Raw genomic sequence first — 18354 nt, forward strand, 5'->3', positions numbered from 1 at the left:
AGCAGGCTAAAACACTGTCTCCTAAAATTGATCATCTAGCATCTCATTTTAAATAAGTATTTCCTTCTGATTTTTTCCCGTGGATCTCCTGTCTGTGGTAACCTCTTCCTGTTTTTTTTTCCCCAATCCAAAAGCTGAAAGAATGCTAATGGAACTTGCTAGCTAGCTTGACAAGATGTTCATGTACAGAACAAGCTCTGTCTGTTCACCTGCATAAGCATATGTCACTTCCACTGTCCTGTGGCCTTTGAATTGGCATGCCTCTCAAAAGCAATTCAGGTTTGCCACTGATGGCTCACAGTGCTACGCACAAATCCCTTTTATTCACCTCATTATTCTATATTTTTCTATTTAGCACCGGCAAAATTACTATTTCTAATTACCATTTTTATAGAAATCAGTAGCACATTACTGTACAAATGAATAACACAGAATCATATGTTTCTTAATCAAATAGCCTTGCTGTCTTAAAAAAAGGAGTAATATATTTTGACTTTTCTAAATATGTGGCATTATTATTTGAAGTTAAGAAAGTAGAAAAAAACTAAACAGAACTGGCTGGTAATTACTTAATGAAATATGATCAGACCATTCATGTTTACAGTTGTCCCATAATGTAAGCAGGATGCAATCAATGAAATTAATAGCATGTAAATTTAAAATCAATAAAACAAACATTTGTATTCACAAAACATGTAGGCAGGTCTTATAATTTATGACCACAGGAGGAAAACTTACTACTGTGTATTCAATACAAAAGCTGATTTTTTTTTAAACTGTTGAATAATTTTAGGGCCAATTCTGAGCCTTTTAGCTCTATTATAGACAATAGATTATACTGATCCATATCTATCTCTGCTGGGACAGCACCTAATACAATAAGGTTCTACTCTAGTTCAGGGTAAGTAATGGGTAAGGTAGTTGGGGTCTTTGTTCAGCCACCCGCGGAGAGTGTCGAATTTTAGCATGAATGCCAGTTCAGAGGATTCCCTTTCAAGTGCAGATTTGAAAGTCTTCTGAAGTAGGATGCATGTGATTAGGTCATTGAGACAGTGTCCTTTCTGGTTGAAATGGCAAGAAACTGTTTTTTCTTTGTGATCCTGTCTGATATCTGTTTTGTGGGCATTGATCCTTTGGTGAAGTGTCTGAGACATTTGTCCAATGTACATAGCAGTCGGACACTTTTGGCACATGATAGCATAGATTATATTTCTGGAGGTGCAGGAATATGTATTCTTGATCTTATAACTCAGTTAGGCCCAATAATGGTGTCAGCAGAGTGAATATGTGGACAAAGCTGGCAACGGGGTTTGTTGCAAGGGAAAGTACCAGGGTTGGTATTAGTGTGGTATGTCCTGTGGTTGTTGGTAAGAATCTTAAACCTGTCCAACACATTATCAATAAATTACAGACTATACAGGAACAGAACACTAAACTCCAAGAAGCTCTGGGAGACAGACCCTAGTCTCCTATAGACAACCACCTAACCTCAAGATGATTTTTACCAACAACCATTACAAAGTTAGCTTCCCCAATTATCACCTCTAATACCATTAACTCACAGACATCTACTCTTCCCCACCTCTAATATCATTAACTCACAGGCATTCACCTTCCTTTCCCCCCCCCCCCCCCGCATCCTGCTTCTGTTCTGAAATGTGATTTGTCCTTTTCATATGTGTTCATTTTTTTAATTGTATCCTTTCGTATATATGGTTGTGACTATTTTCTTCCACTATTTGATCTGAGGAAGTGGATCTTCCCATTTAGGAGGTGCCACACTCTTTCAACAGCATAACAGAGTGGCTTGCTTCTGGGCTGAGCGCCTGAGGCTCAATCATCTCTGATTACAAGATGTGCCTACCTGGGAGGAAGCACACGATGAAATATTGGAGACCAAAATCTATAGCTATGGAAAAATACTTCATCACTGAAAACAATCCCCCCAGGATAGACCTGGAATTACAATGAAATAAATAAAAGAAGCAGACTGATAAATATGCACAATACAGTAAATCAATATGATTGTAGTACATGGGGACACTATTGCCAAATATGTACAGATGGCTTCAAAGAGGTTGGAACTAGAAGAGTCACAACAGTTTTCCACGTGCCCTCACAGGGACTCAAGAAAAATATAAGGCTAACTTTATATCTGTCTTTATGGCTGAGCTAATATGGATTATGCTAGCACTAAGGACATGTCCACACTAGGAATTCATTTTGAAATAACTTACTTCACAATAATAACTCCCAAAATAACTATTTCAAAATAAGTGTTATTCCTCGTGGAAAGCTGGAGTTATTTCAAAATAACCAGCCCCTTATTTTGAAATAACGGGCTTGGTAGTGTGGATGCCATGCTTGTTTTTTTTTTTAAATAAGGGGAGTTATTTTCCTAGTGTAGATCAGAACTAATTGAGTATGGATGTGTGACCAGCTGCCATGATCATCCTGTATGATTCCTTATCAGGCAATTTACAGTGGTAAAGCTGACAGAAGAAATGGTATTCTCAATTAAATATCACTGCTAATAACTGAACTGGCACAATTGGTTATAACCATCATGATATCATTAATCCTGGGCGATATAGGCAGCCAAGCAGGTAAAATGTGCTATTATTCATGTACAAGTTGACAAGGAATCTTCTTTAAAAAAACAAATGTAAACACTTAAAAAATGAGCTAAGGAAGGAATGGTAACAATTGTGGGCAAATGAAACAAAGTGGAACAATTTCCAAGATGTACTCCCAATAGCTGGCACTGACATAATCCAAGTTTCTGAAAGGAAGAGTGAAGTGGCTTTACTTAGAATTCTAACAGGGCATTGTGGATTAAATACTTTACTTCTAATTAACATGCACAAAGATGGTTTATACATAACATATAAGGACTGTGAAATGGTAGAAAATACCCTTTGGCTACGTCTAGACTGACATGATTTTCCAGAAATGCTTTTAAGGACTTTTGCCCGAATGGGAACAGCATAGTATTTCCGCAAGAACACTGACAATCTTACATGAGATCATCAGTGCTTTTGCGGAAATTCAAGCAGCCAGTGTAGACAGCGGGCAAGTTTTTCCGGAAAAGTGGCTCATTTTTCCGGGAAAAACTGGCCAGTCTAGACAATCAGGTTTGTAAAGACTATACCAATGAAAGGAAGTGTTTATATAGAAAACTTAGAGGCTTAAAAGTACCATTATTTTCCTTGTAATGTCTATCAAAAATACAAGGAAAATGGGACCAAATACAAAACAAAAACAAACAAAAAAAACCCCACACCTCTTCTACAGTTCTTTCAGAATACCAGCAAAGGTTCAAGATTCCAAACCATGAAACAGATACAAAGTACCGTACATAGCACTCAGAAGCAAGTCTGTTGTGCCACAAAACTGAAGGAGAAGAAGAATGGAGGGGTATGTAAAGAGACACTGCCAGAGGCAAGCAGTCTGGCAAAAAGCTGCAGAAACTCAGGAACTGGGGCTGATGAAAGAAGCAGCTATAGGAAGCAAGTGGACTTCAGCAGAGCCCTAACTAGATTAAGCTTGGCAGTGGGAGTGAAAGAAGAGAAGATAAACTTAAAAACTTTGTGTACTGTGTTTTGATGAACTCTGTTGCCTGCCTGAGGACAGGTTAAGAATAGTCTCCCTCCCACCTCACAATAATTGTTATAGTAACATGGAAATGGTCCTTTAAGCATTTGGCACATTTTTGGCACTATAAAAACTGCAAATAAGTGCTTCAGTGTAGCCACTACCTATGTTGATGGGAGAAAATCTCACAGTGGCGTAGTTATTTCACCTCCCTTAGAGGCAGTAGGTAGGTCTATGGAAGATTTTTTTTTCTGTTTACACCAGGGATTAGGTCAGTAGATTTATGTTTTTCAGGGTTAGGGATTTTCACACCTGAGAGATGTAATTATTCCAAAGTATATTCCAAGTGTAGACTAGACCTATGTGACCATAACAGTGCACAATCAAAAGTGCTCCCCAAAGTGAAATTAAGTTAGATGAACTTCTAAGAAGAGGACAGAAGTCTAGTGAGAAGGTTTCATGCTTTATAGAAAGGATTAAAATCTTTTAAATGAAACACAACCTCCTGAACAAGCAATAATACTTTCAAAATCGTACTCTGGCTTTTCAGGGAATATGCACCCTGCTCACATAAAGATTTTAAAAAGATGTCTGATGCCTTCCAAGAATTCATTTGCATGGGTCTGATTGATGCCAACTTCATTCTACAGCCAGCATTTTCTGGCCCATTTAATTAGTTGGCAGGCTGATGATAGTAACAACAGAGATGCCCAGACCTATGACAGATGAAACACAAAGTATAAATTGCTGTCCGGGTGAAGTAAATTAGAATTTTGCCATTGACTTCTGTGAAGTCCAAATTTAACCCACTGTATAGAGGAGGTGAAAATGTTAATTTCCCTCTTGCTCTCTGGATTGTCTATAAACTGCCACAAGTTGTAACGTCCTTTGCTGTTGAATGTTTCTTCTCGTGCTCCAAGTTTCTGGGGCCTTCTTATGTCAAATCACAGAGATACAATTATCAAATCTATGGCTATGAACTCTACTAATTACTACTTAATTCTTACAGTCTATTTCAGCATGCAGTGGGCTCTGTCCTTGTCAACATGGGAAAGATTTTCCAATTATATCATGATACCACAGTAATTTCCCTCCCCTCCCCTGCAGTGTGATCATATTTATGCTACAATAAAACTGTCCACATATGGTGGGCGTAAGGGTGGGGGTATACCAGTATAACAATATCAGTTTAAATCACACCTTAGACCATATTTGGAAAAACCCTAGAACAGAGACTCAAACGCTGTTCTCCCTTCTTCCATGTGAGAACTCTTACCCCAGGACTATTGAGTATAGGGGGAACCACTACCATCTGCTCCTCTGACTTTGAAAATGGTTCTTAAAGCCCCTTGTGACTCTGTCTTGTAAAATTAAAATATTCATTTTGATAATACCCAAGGGGTTAATTTTTACAGTTCCAAAAGCATTTTCTGTTTTCATTTCAGCAGAAACAATTTGCTGACTTGGTATGAATCCACAAAATGTTTTGTTTGACCCAAACATGCATTTTTTTGCCCAAAAATTTTGCCCAGCTCTAGTTAGTATAGCATTTAGAATTTTATTTAACATTTTATACTATCCTGCAAAGATCTTCAAGCAAATCATTTTTTTGTCTCTTTTGACAGTATATCATCAATCGTCACAGTGCTGCTTCTAACATGATTTGATGAAAGTAACTATTTTTAACTGAATAAATGGGAAGATACTTTCAGGAAAAGGGAGTTAATTATCTTTTTAATCAGTGTGCCACAAAAATATATGGACATGACATCTAGCAGTTAAAATTGTGGCAGTGGAACAATGAAAATAGTGGGGGTAATAACAATAATTAATGTTCATAATAAGTCATCTGACAAATGTAGCCACTTTTTCTGCTCATGGAATATCTACCTACAGAATGAGATTGCCTCAGGTTTATGCTTTATTCTACTTAATTAACCAATTATTATATATAGAGAGAGGGACGTGAAGATATGGCTACCCAGCAAAACTAGGCTTGGGTGATCCTACCTGAGTTAGCTTGAATCCAGGTAGAGTGGGTAACCATAGCTGTGAAGGCAGCACAATAAGAATTTGATTCACTAGCCCATGGTGAAAGCTGCACTTCACTGCCTTCTGCTGTTCTTAACCACAGGGTGTGGGGGGAGGGGAATGGATTTAGGGTGACTCAAGTAGAATAGCACCTCTTCAGCTTTTGCTTGATAAATTCCCTGAATGTTTGGTGTTAGATGATGGGGAGGTTTAGGAATAGTTAAATAAGATGGATGATATTCTTTGTGTTTATTCTTCTTAGTGAGTGGCCAAGCAAAAAAAAAAAAAAAAAGAAAAAAACAAACAAAAAAAAAACAAAAACAAACAAACCCCACAATACTAGTAAATTTGTTTGTCATGGACATTTGTGTATTCAACTTTGAAATTTACATCCCAAAAGAATGCATGCCATGATCTTTCATGGAAAATGAACACAAAAGAAAAGAGACTATGGATGGAACAAAATTTAAGTTAATATTTGTGGATTTTTATTTATTGCAATTTTTAGGTTGTTCTCATAATTTTTAGGTTGTTCTCATAATAATTACGAAGTTTACCATTTCTGGATTTCAGGATTTTTTTCTTACCTCTTTATAAAGGAGGATAATTGTCACTATCCATATTTTACTCACAGCGTGTGTAACGGACACAGACAGTTTAAGATTACTTTTCAAACACCAAACAGGAAGTCAGTCCTGGAGAAGGAAACAGACCCCCTGTTTTGCACTGAATCCAATATGTCACAGCTGCTACTTATCACAGAGAAACATTCATTCATATTTCAATATTAAAATAATTGTCTTATTCATGGCTATTTATATCTTATCTTCACATCAAAACAAAATGATGTGACACATGTAGTGTTCTGTACCTTTCATTAAGTAGTCCTTATGTTGGCTTGGTGAGTAGGCATTAGTAAAATTTATACATATATTATTGGAGAGAGAAGGTGGGTGAAGTAATATTTTTTGGATCAACTTCTGTTGGTAAGAATGATAAGCTTATGTGCACCTATAGCTCTTGTTCATGTCTGGGAAATGGACTAAGATGGTAAGTAGAGCTCTGTGTAAGCTTTAAAGCTTGTTTCCCTTACTAACAGAAATTGGTGCAATAAAAAAGTAATATCTTATCCATCTTGTGTCTCTAATATTCTTGGATCACCATGGCTACAACTACAATGCATAATCATAAAATGGTAGTTTATAGACACCAGCCTTCCAAGACAGGACTAGATTATAGGAAGGGGACAGGTGACTGGTGAACTCAAAGGCAATGGCTCTTATTGAGAAGGATATCATTCTTTCTTACCATTTCTGTGAAATCATGATATTAAAGGCAGCAGTAAATGTAAATCTCTCATTTCCAATTTGCATCCCATGGCTAGCTGATGTTTGGGACCACAATCAACCCACACTGCTTGTAAGTAGACCTTGCTCTGCCTCACCTTCTCTTATTAACCAGTGCACCAAGGAAAGTGTAGAACAGCACTAACAACTTCCTCTCTTCCTCTGCTTTCTGCTACCACTTATTACTATAATTTTATTATATATTTGTTGCCCATCCATGCTATACAGCACTGAGTGGTTCAGTTCCAGGATAAATGCGAGATGAGATGCATAATTTGTTGATCCATGTTAACTGCGACTGAACATTATGCTGTTCTGCATCATCATCAATCATCATAATCATCATCATACCAAGCTCTTACTGTTTTATTTTGTATCATTGAGTTCCCCCACTGCATGTGAGTAAATACAGTGCAGCAGTCTGACTGCCTAATCTCTTTATGATGAACGTGAAGCTATATTTACATATTGATAAATTTAGCAAGGCTGCTGGAAAGTTAGCATTTTGTTTTTCTCTTGTGGCTTTCTTTAGCCTTCACCATTGTCATATGATATTTATGATGGTGGTTCCTAAATGTTACTGAACCTGTTCACCAAGTCAAAAGAAATTCTATTCCATCCTATTTTGACACTGTGACATGGAGGTCTGATTGTTATAGTATGTACACATTTATTTCCGTGGCAAATGGCTTCTTACAATTTTAGTTGTTTTAGTTACTGAGTAAACAACTGTTTTGTGTCTTCCATCACTGCTTTTGAAGTGGTTGCTGAGAGTCACTAATGAATAAGTCAGACATTCTTTTGCTTTCGTTTAAGCCAACTCAAGTTACATCCTTTAATAGTCAGCCTATAATTTGGAATTTTGCAAATCAAACACTGGATTTAATGTAAGTTTCATTTATCATGCTGATGTTTTCATTTTGCTTGTAAAGTGCACCAGTCAGTACGGCTGTGTCTAGACTGGCAAGTTTTTCCGCAAAATCAGCTGCTCTGGCGGAAAAACTTGCCAGCTGTCTACACGGGCCACTTGTATTTCCACAAGAACACAGACTTCCTACTGTAAGAAATCAGTGCTTCTTGCAGAAATACTATGCTGCTCCTGTTGGGGCAAAAGCCCTCTTGAGCAAATGATTTGCGCAAGAGGGCCAGTGTAGACAGCACAGTACTGTTTTGCACAAAAAAGCCCCGATGGCTAAAATGGCTATCGAGGCTTTTTTTACGCAAAAGCGTGTCTAGATTGGCACGGACTCTTTTCCGCAAAAAGTGCTTTTGCGGAAAAGCATTCATGCCAATCTAGATGCTCTTTTCCGCAAATGCTTTTAACGGAAAACTTTTCCGTTAAAAGCATTTGCCGAAAATCATGCCAGTCTAGACATAGCCTACATGTGTCAACCTTTTTTCCTCTTGGCATCAAATGTGTATTTTCAATCTGCAAATAAAAGGTGTAATGTCACCAAAGTATATCATATAGTTGACAGCCCATACATGTTAACGTCAGGGATCTTGCACTATGACAGTAGGAATAAAATTCGCCTTCTCCAAAGATCTGTTTTAGTTGTGCATAGTGGTGGCATTATACTGGCTGTTCTGACTTTATTTTTGTTTTAATAATGAGGATAAGCTGAAGCCTTAAATAATTGAAACCTTATGAGGCTAAAGGAAAAGAATAGATGCATAGGATTTTCCTCAAAGATGTAATCAACTGGAATGATCAACTTTGAGAAACTGATTTTGTATCCTGAGAAAATGGTGACATTGCTCATCATATGTTTATCTATTGGGAATAGTACTTCTACATAACATAGTGGCAGCATGCCATTTTGATGTATTTTTCTGTCTTTTTCTGCCAAAATCTTAAGAGAATTCTAAAAACAGGAGTGGACATTTTTTATTGACTGCAAAACTACCCAGCTGCATAATAGTAAGGATTAGACAAAGTAAAATCCTCCCTGCCCCCCCTCCCTCGCCGATCTCTCCCCCCAGTCAAAAAAATCCATCCATCCCACAAATATTTTGGAAAGGCTATAAAGGTACAGTGTGAAAATCTAGCCATATTAAAGCCAGTGGAAGTTTTGCCATTCATTTTAATGGGCCAGGATTTCATTTCCAGTCTTCAAGTCATAAGATATCCTCTAACTAATCAGGGTTAAGAAGATACTTTATATCCTATAGATTATTCCTATGTTTCGACTAGAGCTATTTGTAATTAAAAGTTCTCACAGAAAATTTCCTGTTTCTTTTGTCCACAAATATCAGCAAAATGGATAAGATTGTAGAGAAAAATTCCAATAGCTTGGTCTCTTAACCAAATTTTTGCTATTAGGATGAACTGAAGCCATTGATATTTTCCTCCTTTCTTTTTAGTTTCAAGGTAACTTAGTTGCACTTGGCCACCAAAGTCACATAGTTAATTCTGGCTTTCTGACTTCTTGGGCCTATGCCATGTGGTCACAAAGTTTAGCAAAAGCTGTCTGGACTCTTAATCTTGGGGGAGTAGCTATAGACTTTCGTATTCTCTCAGATCCAGACAGAGAAAATAGCAATATCAACATGGGTCTGTGCCTTTTTCCCTTCCCACACAAACCATAGTCTACCAGAGATTTTTAAGGGGTTGGTTGTTGTACTTGGCAGTTCTCTAAAACACACCTTGAGGAAGATAAATCCTCCAAATAGTCTGGGAGGGATGGGTTTAGCTGTGTGTCAATCCCTCCCACAGGAAGGCACCCTAACTGCAGTTCTTATGTGAAGGCAGAATGTGGCTTAGCAGAGTGGTCTTCTCCGCACTTCTGGATAGTTCGGATCTAAATCTTCTGAGATCCCTTAGTTGCTGGATAATTGTGGTTTGGGTGTAGCAAAGCCATTTTTCCAGCATGCTGCTCTATTTTTGGCTATGATAAGACTTGTTTACTACACCCTTTGACATGGAATTTGGCCACAGCATTTTCCACATAGTCATAATGTACAGGTAATATAAAAATGAATAAGAAGTCCTGGTAGGAAACAGATTTATTCACTGGCTGCCTGATCATGACACTATCAGTATCAGTGCCTATCGTGACTTCAGGTTCTGTCTCTCTGTTCAGGGGCTCAAAATTCTGATTATCATCAGTGTGTCTGATCTGAATCTGTATATGCGACTCCATGGAGTTACGGTAGAAATTACATCAATGGGAATGGGATAATATGACATACACTGCTCCTGCATGGGAAATGGGTGTGTGCAAGATTCACGTGCTATTTCTGCAGGTAGATTCAGAGCTCATATCTACCTCCAACTTCTGTCCAGTCTGATCTGTTTAGTTCTGTTGACATATTCACACACATAAAATATTTGATATGTGTGCTGTGACTTCACTCTTCGTTCGCAAAGCCAAAGTTCCTAAAGAATGTGCTTTCTTGTGAAAGTGACTAACTTCCAATATAGAGTATTACAACAATATGGTGGCATATTATTACTGTGACACTGGTCATTTTTCATGAAGCATTGAATGGGTGACATTTTGAGTGAGATTTTTGTAATATGGTATGCAAAATATATTGAGGTACAGTACTTATGAACCTTGAAATAGAAATGCTAGAAAGGTTTGGGGATAAAGAGAAATTTATTGATTTTAACCTATTTTGGTGATCCCCAATTATGATTTCTCTAAACATATATTTCTTAATTTTTATCAGCAAAAATTTTAGTGTAAGTGTAAAAGGAAGGGACAACATAAGTGTTCTTTCTCTTCATCTTTTAGCCAATCTAAAATATGAACCATAGTCCTCTTTGAGACGGATCTAGAATGTAGAATTATAAAAAAAAAATCGAAGTTTTTCTGGGACCATCAGCTTGGGAAAAATTCCATATAGACACACACAATCTATCCATAAACATTTTCAGAACTGTAATATGTTTAAGCATCTGGGAGTGAGACTAAAACGGAATAAAACATTTGAGATTCACCTAACATTACACGTCCAGCAACCAAGGAAGTTAAGCATATTGATGTGATGATACTGTGATAATTTTGTTTCAATTGTAATGTGATGTTAGACTTAATAGGTGATTTTACATTGCTATAAAAATATAGATTGAGACTTTGAAAGCTGCTCAGGGAATTTACCCATACCTCATCCACTAACTTCCTTAATATCTCATAGTAATTTTGGTTTAAAGGCTAATCAATCACTACTTGAGAGAGAGTTTTATTTTATTTTATCCATTTAGATCTCTGTGTTCTAGGTCTTTTTTGTTAGATAGATCTTTTGTGTCCATTTATATTTCTTTCATTTTCCTAGGGTGTTCAGGAAACTGAATGTGGCCCTCGAATGGGTTATGTATGAAGAGATTCCTCTAACACAGCAGATCTAATATCTGAGACTTTAGTTCTGTAAATATTTGCAGAACAAAGCAAAATGAAGAGCAGATTCATGAGTCTTAATATAGTGGTGTTTGGATACTATGTTAATGTGCGTGGTATAAGAACCTATACAGAATAGAACAGAATCAATTGTAATGTCCCCTTGCCTTTCTAACAAATTGACTTCATGTCAGTTCAGAAATTATTTTGGCGTATTGCAGAAAAAAGACTGCTCATGATGACCATTATAATGACATCAAGTCTATTTATTATAGATGTCAGAGAATTTTATAACTGATTCTATTCCATTTCATATCCATTCTTATGCTGTGCTCATTACAATACTATCTGAACACCCAGATGAAATTTGAGCAAAATAAAATGCTATTTATGTTTCGATAGCTGTTTTACCATTTTAATTTTTCAAAAATCTGATGGGAAATATAAGCAAGCTTTCATTTTGAATAAAATTACATATTGAAAATATTGAAATGAAGGGTTTGTTTTGTTTTAAACAATTAGCCGTAACCAACATAAAATTGAAAAACATTTCTGTTTCTAAATCTTTTTCACCAAAATTACAAGGTTTCAGCTGAAAAGATGTAATCTATCTCTGCCCGTAAAGGCTTCTCATCCTTGCATATCACCAATGATGGGAACTGCAGCCATTGAACTGTGTCTCCCAGCATTGGGCTTGAAATGTCAGTAACTCTGGGGAATCTATAAGAAAGATGGGGAAATTCCAGGAATCTCCCCATGTCCTTGGTCATTCTCCTGTCTGATCAGAGCATGATCAGACACTCCAGCTGTCCTTAATGAGGCTAGGGGGGAGAATTGGAAGAATTTATTATTACCTCTGTAGTACATATGCAATCTGCCATAGTTTCATTTCAGAAGAACAAATACATATATCAATGGGATTTTCAGTGCCCACCAGAGCGTCATAGAGTTCCCACCTTACTTATCAGCTGTGGGAGAGTTTTGGAATCGGTTTTTCTTTGTAACAAATATATTTTCAATCTTTCACAGTATCCATCACTGTAATGTTCCTGACTAGCAGCATTAGAATTCCAGCTAGAGCTGTTTTATTTGTCTATCATTATGAGGAATTTTCACTGTTTGGTGATGATTACCATTAAAAACTTGCAGTTTTTCAACAGTTACCACACAGTGGTATCTGTGATACCAAAGTATTCATCTATATTTAGAATATGAAATAATTGTCATACTCCAGATACCGTGGTGTGGTCACCAGTGTTCCCTGTAAGCTGAGCACTTGGGTAGCCACACAGGACAGATTCAAAATCCGCATAGCTTATTAGCAGAGCACCCACACCCAACAGCATGTGTTTCTACTGGTTGTGCACACCTGCACATGCCTCAATGCATATAACAAAATTTATTTCACACAGGAATGGAAAAAAATAAAGGGAACATTGGTGGTCACTATTGTGGTTAACATTTTAATGGTGATCATCATGTGCTATTTTTATTTATATCTCAAATGAGTCTTATACCCAATACACCCAGTACAAGGGCATCTTTGCATCATCTATGGTTCAATCTTATTCTTTAAGAAGGCCACACATTCCCATGCTCTATTGCAATTTTTCAGCAATAATCCATCACCAGCCAATCACTAAATCGAATGTCTACCAATCAGGTACAGCAATGATGTATTAAACAAATAGGTGGCTGCTAAATTCTGAATAGCTCTGATGCATGATGCATAAATGTGAAGCTACACTAATTTCTGTCACTATTTTCCCCAAAATATACAATCATGTCTGGCAACATAAATAGTGAGCAAATGTAAATAAGTATTTGGAGCCTATTCATATCCAAGGCCATGGCTATGATGATGAAGAAAATGTGTGCAAATTTGAAAACATTCTTTGGCAAAAATATACTTTTGAAGACAACTTTCCTTATCCAGAATAAACTGTGTGTTGAGAAAAGATTGCATTGGATGCTAAGGCCAACTCGTAGGACAAGGACTCTGCGAGAAGCATATGAAACAAAATAAAAAGATTTTCATGTCCTGATGGTGGCTTATCCTGCATTGTTTTCTGCTTCTTTTTTTCTTGTAGATGCCTCTCGACTGTCTCCATGGGAGTGATGGTGAGTATGCTGTTCGATTCCAAAGATCTTGATAATCACTGAGTACATCAGAGCAAATCTCACTTCTTGATCGCATACCTCTTTATAAATCTCACCATATTGTTTTCATTTAGACAACACTCCTATCATTAAATGAAGTAAGAAGGGAGTTTTTTGGTTATTTTTCAATCATTTTCTTTTGTTGGTGGGTTGCCCACAATAACCTTTGTTTAATGTGGTCTTGCTGAAATCTGATTATGATAAGGACTTCTCCTGTTACCAGACTCAGTAGTGATGGGCAATGTTAGTAAGGGTTCCCAAAATTAACATCTCTGTGAGCCATTTTCTCAAACTACACTGTCACATCTGAGTACCCAAGACACTGATGGGTCCTGTGTTATTTCATCTTTCTCTCTTTGCAAGCTCCTTAGGGGTTTCTTTTCCTTATATCATGGATTTGCTACATTGCCAGGGGATAATGGGATAACAATATCATCCATTGCAATAAATGTGCCATCAGTGTCCTTCATCCTAACTCATGTTTGTTTACATGTTTTGCTTAAACATTCACGATCTTAGATATCTACAATTTGGGGGGATTGATTGTGCTGATCATATTTTGCTCCTGATATTGTGGTCAAAGAGGTTTTATCATTTTTCAGCTTTATCTGCCTCTCCAAGGCTACATTTTATTGAGCTATCTAGATTTCCAATGAAACTTTAAAATAAAGTTCAATGAAAAATGCTGTGCATAAATTACATTTTCCCTACATAGTTAATTAATGAGTACTAACTAGTGTAATATTTAATACATTTTATTTGAAAAATATTATACTGATTTCAAAAAATGCTTTGTTTTTCGTCAGGGATACTATAATTCTATATAAGCATTAGTCTGTATGTTAAAACGTGCTTTGCTCAGTATAAGGTATGGAAAAGGTTTCAGAGACCATGCTTTCCTGTTTAAAGTCCCTCCTTAGATTCTACTTCAAATCTACATGAAAATAGTCAACTATCACTTATTTAATTGTAAGAGAAGACAAGATTAAAAAGTCCTTCCTGCATTATGCTGTATACTTATCTCACTGAACTGTAGCATACACCTGTTGATAGCCTTCGACCTTTCTTCCCTATCTCATCCTAATGTCTTGTTACCCTTCATGTTGTGTCATATCACTAATTACTTTTTAAGCTTTTTGGGGAATGGGTCTTCCATTTTCCCTACATTTGGGAGGCATCAAAATCTACAATGTAAATAAAATACCCCAACTTTTTAGCTAAATTAAAGAAAAATGTCCTGTTGAAGCCATTTTCCTTGAGGGGGGTGGAAGGGGATACTCTTTCAGATCCACCTGTCAGACTTCAGCTATGAAATTATTTTCTATTTATATGCAAGGCATTTGATCCATATACTTAATATAAATTTTGAGGTCTCTGAGAGATCAAAGCACAAATGGGAAAAACAAATTTCAAAATCTAGATCTACTGGCTGTTCTATGGGGAGATAAGAACATCAAATAAGATCAGAGAAGTGAATTTGCCCTTAATTGTTTGATCATACTTTCTCCTTTAAAAGACCTAACTATTAGTACAAAACCAAGTACTATTGGAACTTTGATATGTCTACACTTGAAACACTATAGCAGTTCAGCTGCAGTGAAGACCCTACTTACACTGATGGGAGAAGTAAGAGGCACTAGATAGGTCAACAGAAGAATTCGTCCATCAACCGAGCACTATGTACACTGGGAGTTAAATCAGTACAGCTACATCGCTCACAGATGTGGGGGGAGTTTCATACCAATGAAAGACACAGCTATACTAATGTAAATACCTGGTCTAAATGAAGCTTCCATGTTGTAATAAGAATTAATCCCTAGTTTTAATTTTATCTAACTATTATGATACCTTGAATCTGCTCCATAGCCAAAACAATGGTCTATATTGTATGTCTATGCACAAAGGGTTATGTTTAACCTGCATTAACCTGAGAATAACCCCAGGATTCAGAAACAACTGAATCACGGCTTCTTAACTGTTTCCTCCTTGTTCCTTAGCCACTAAATTACATCATTGCATTCCATCCATAGTAGCTGAGGTTTTCTAGCCAACCATTAGAGAGGTGGAGCCACCCCATTCTTAAACATTTGCTTAGGGTCAGAGCAAGTTAATGATGCTTTCACCAAACCCAATATCTGAGAGTTTTATAAGGTGGTTTCCTACTCAGCCTTACTTCACTGCGTGATCATATTGTCTTAGTCACAATCTAGCATTAAAAGAACTATTAAGCTTCTTACTTTATACCTTTGTCGGTAATGCTGGAAGTATATCATTAATGGTCCGCACTTCCTGGCTTGAAGTAATGATGAAAAAACACTCTCTCTCTTTCATAATTTCTGTCATCAAAACACCCACTATAAAAATTGTTCCAATACTCCTGTGTGTTTTCTTTGGCCTCGTTCAGAACTTTAGCAGCACTTTTTAAATATGTTTCACTGTGCTCTAGTTTTTGTAATGAATGGCTAAATTTATGGAGACGGGTGAAAAGCATTGTATGGAAGTACAAGCAGTAATATAATCTTAGAATTAGAGTTTTATGATGATGATTTTTAATACATAAGGTATCTGTAAAGAGACAGAATAAATGTTCATAGAACTATACAAAATATTGAGATAGCATGCTAACCTCTGCAACAACTTGAGCTTGCTTGCTTTTCTTTAGTAAAAGGCTTCTGTGCAGATGTTTCAGGGCTAAACCTTAAAATATTTCAGGAGAGAGATGCAAGAACAAATAATATGCATTTAAAAGTGAAAATTCTGCCTCAGATTCAAGGTTATCATAAAAAAATAACGGAAGAAAGCATGTTATAACTAGTGAAGAATTGTATATAGTTTTCTATTGACATGGGAAAAGGCTGTAGAGAGCTGAAGATGAAGGAGCTTTCATATTGGATATATTTGTAGGACTAGTAAACAAAGAAGAGGTTACTGATTTGGAGTGATCCAGATCACCTGGTAAACTGGATGCAAGCAAACCATATATGTTGTAACGTGGCTAAATTAAATGTTTATATCCAAGAACATAAGACTGTAGTATGAGGACTCTGTCTACCAAAGATGTAATTATTAACTTCTCAATCTAACGTAAAAAGGTATAATAAGATCCAAGCTAGATAATGTCAGACTGCAATTAAGATATACATTCTTAATGATGAGACAAATTAACCATTGGAACAATTTACTAAATAATGGATCATGTTATACCTTTCCTGATAGATTGGACAGTGCATTATTAAATATTTGTTCCCCATGTTGGTATTTATAGACTGTAATTAAGTTACCGCTTAATCTGCCATTTATTAAGCTAAATAGGTTGAGCTCCATAAGCCTATCACTAAAGCATTTTTTCTAATCCTTTAATCACTCTTGTGGGCCCTCTCTGAACCTTTCCAATTTATCAACATTCTTCTTCAATTGTGACACCAGAAGGGACACAGTACTACAGCAGCAGCTGCACCGATGCCAAACAGAAATGCAGAGAAGTGTGGACACAGAAGGCCTCTCAGGATACATCAACATGGGGATAAGAGTCCTGCATCATGGTGGAAGTTGGTCCAGGTCAGCTGTCTCAGAATTGCAGGGCTTGTACTGCAGGGCTAAACAGTGCTGTATAGACAATTAGCCTTAGGCTAGAAACTGAGCTCTGGGACTCTCCTCCCTTGAAGAGTCTCAGGGCTAGTCTAGACTACACCCAAGTTCCGAAATTTGCATATCTTCTTCTGCTTTCCAAAGTGAGATCGGAGCTTTCAAAAGTGAAAGTAGTCGGGACATGTTTTTTTCAGCAACGCCCCCTCCCCTTCTTGAAAACCTCATTTTTTTGAGGCATAGTCTAGACATAGCCTTAGAGCTCAGGTTTGAGCTTGAGCCTGAACACCTACATAGCAATTTTTCATCCCGATGCTCAAACCCTCTGAACCTGAGTTAGCTGACCTGGACCAGTCATGGGTTTTTTTAATCTAATGTAAACATATGCTCATATATTGGTCAGGCTGCTCCAAAGGGCATTCAGGAGTGAGAGGAAAATAAGAAGCATGGAGTAGAATCTGAAGTACAGGGAAGCGGAGAGTGCAGTGTTCTCCACTGGGTGCTGTGAAATAAAACAACTCGGTGCAGCCATCTCTGGCTGTTTCCGGTTTCTTTTTCCAGCCTTTTCTACAGGCACCTTCTCTTTCCTATGCTACCAACTCCCAACTCTCAGGTATTCTGTAAACATAAATACTGCCATTTACAGCTTCACACATGGGTACTAGGACAATGTAGTTTGCACAGTGCTGTATTTGGGTTTTGTTACTCCTTTTAAAAAATATATAGTATTGTTTTCGAATGTCCAGAATGTTGTTACTTTACGCAACCTGCACAGCCTAGTGTAGTTAGGTAAACAAAGTATAAATATAAATTCCCATAGCTTTTCAGGGTATTATGTGCAACATCTGTCTGTACTAACCCTGGGACAAAGCTACTATGTTCAGCTTCCTATGTTCAGCTTCCTTCATTTAATAAAAAATAGAAAGTACCCTGAGATGATGTCTGTATCAAATGACAATACAGGTTGCACCCTCTGAAAACCGGTACTCTCTGCTCCGGCAAAATCCGTGATGGATGCTCCTCCCTAGAGCCTAATGGCAGGAGGGTCAGCAGCATGGTTGGGGCTGGAGGAGCCCCACAGCAGTGCTAGGGCCAGGAACAGGAGAACCTTGGCAACCTGCGGCAGCCAAGAGATGGGAGCAGGGGAACTCTAGGCACCCGCGACAACATGGGGTCTGGAGTTTTAGAAGCACAAGTGCCCGTGGAAGCATGGAGTTGGAGAACCCCAACAGCCAGCGGCAATGCAGGGTTGGAGAACGAAGAAATGTGGCTACTCACGGCCGAGCAGGGATAGA

The sequence above is a fragment of the Pelodiscus sinensis genome, chromosome 1 (assembly GCF_052426305.1).
Source record: "Pelodiscus sinensis isolate ZL-2025 chromosome 1, ASM5242630v1, whole genome shotgun sequence".
In the NCBI taxonomy this organism is placed as follows: Eukaryota; Metazoa; Chordata; order Testudines; family Trionychidae; genus Pelodiscus; species Pelodiscus sinensis.